The 1,610-nt window shown below is 52.7% G+C and overlaps 1 protein-coding gene across 12 annotated transcripts in view; it reads left to right on the top strand.

Moving 5' to 3' along the window:
* Window positions 1–1,610, top strand: part of LOC105450426 — a 92,537-nt gene that overhangs the window by 74,327 nt on the left and 16,600 nt on the right. The gene's annotated exons all lie outside the window — the stretch shown is intronic.

Raw genomic sequence — 1,610 nt, 5'->3', positions numbered from 1 at the left:
TCTCTCTCTCTCTCTCTCTCTCTCTCTCTCTCTCTCTCTCTCTCTCTCTCTCTCTCTCTCTCTCTCTCTCTCTCTCTCTCTCTCTCTCACTCACTCACTCACTCACTCACTCACTCACTCACACGTACACACATACGTAGATCTCGATTTTTCAATCACCGTATATTCCCACGCGCGCACGACTCTCGGGTTCAAAGCAAACGCGAAAAGATCTACATCACAGAGCACCATCGGGGTTGATAAGCAACGGCGCGTGATATATGAGGTACACTTTGCGTTGTGCCGCGTACTCCGCAGTCGAGTTCTCGCATTCCAATTGCACCGCCGGGGCATGCACATTGCGCGATCGATGCACTTCGTGTCCGGTGCACCGAAGTCAAACCTCGAGGATCGATCGAGCGGCGGCGCGCGGTGCGGCGGCGGCGGCGGCGGCGGCGGCGGCGGTGCCTGAATCTCCCGACGTTGCTGTTCATTCTTGCGTGAAGTTCCGAAATATATTAAAGTTGGATGCGATATATATTGCTATTCTCGTCTCGCATTCCTGTTGTTACAATGAAAACTAAGGCAATTTGTGAAGTTCCGCCGTCCGTCGGTCGACTGAAAAGAGCATAACGCGCCACGATGCGTCGTCGTCTCGTTCCCAACGCGATGACGCGATTTTAATGTATAATCCAGATCCGCGCGCGAGCTACCGCGAATCGCGTCGCGCGAATTATGCCATTCATGCGCCGTGAATACGGGAATAAACCGAAAACCGGCCTCGAAAATCCGTTTCTCGTTCACGGCGCGGGCGACTTTTTATTTCCCACGATTTTTATCAATTCGGCCGCGCGGCGCTGCCGCAACGCCAGATGCCAATAAAAATGATAAGCGTCCGGGGCGGTATAACTTTACACGGCATTACAGGGGTAGCGTATGTCATAGAAAATTACAGTTCGCCGATCGAAATTGCAATCGTAGTGCCGCCGCAGCCGTGAAACGACGTGGGAGCGCGCGGTGCAAGCGCTGCATACGTATTGCGCTCAGCTCCTCGCTCCGAGGATCGATAGTTCAACGTACAGACAAGCGTAATAGCTACGCTCAGCCTCCGCAGCTCATTCACGTCGTGTATATGCGAACGTGATATATTTCTTATCTACCTTGGAAATTGCATAAAAGGACGCAACGGAACTGAGCGTGCCCCATTAATCAGGAGACACTGCGGAATTCTCGTCGACATAATGTTGTATATCGCTTTGTCGAGAGGATCCCGCCAATTCGGTATTCTCGGCACGTCTCTTTAATATTTTGTGCGAAATATAACAGAGAGAGAGAGAATGGCAGAGGGAGTGCTAACGTTTCCCGCGCGATCAATGTGGATCGCAGCCAATAATGAAAAACATTCGAAAATGCAATCGGGGACGTCACGTCGGAGGTGCGGCAGGAAACGCGTCTCGGAAAAACACGAGGAGCTAAGAGAAAACTCGTCGGGGAGACATCCAATGGGATTCGATTTGCTTTTCTTTCGTCGCTCCTGAGGCCGCTGCCGATAGTGAAATCCGCAAATGGAAGAGCCGCCCTCGAGGTGCGCCTGCGGCAGCGCTCCCACTGCAGGGATTCGCGCACAGCCG

Source organism: Wasmannia auropunctata, unplaced genomic scaffold (genome assembly GCF_000956235.1).
Source record: "Wasmannia auropunctata unplaced genomic scaffold, wasmannia.A_1.0 LD336061.1, whole genome shotgun sequence".
NCBI lineage: Eukaryota > Metazoa > Arthropoda > Insecta > Hymenoptera > Formicidae > Wasmannia > Wasmannia auropunctata.
The sequence above is the reverse complement of the archived record's forward strand: the minus strand, read 5'-3'. Positions and strand labels throughout refer to the sequence as shown.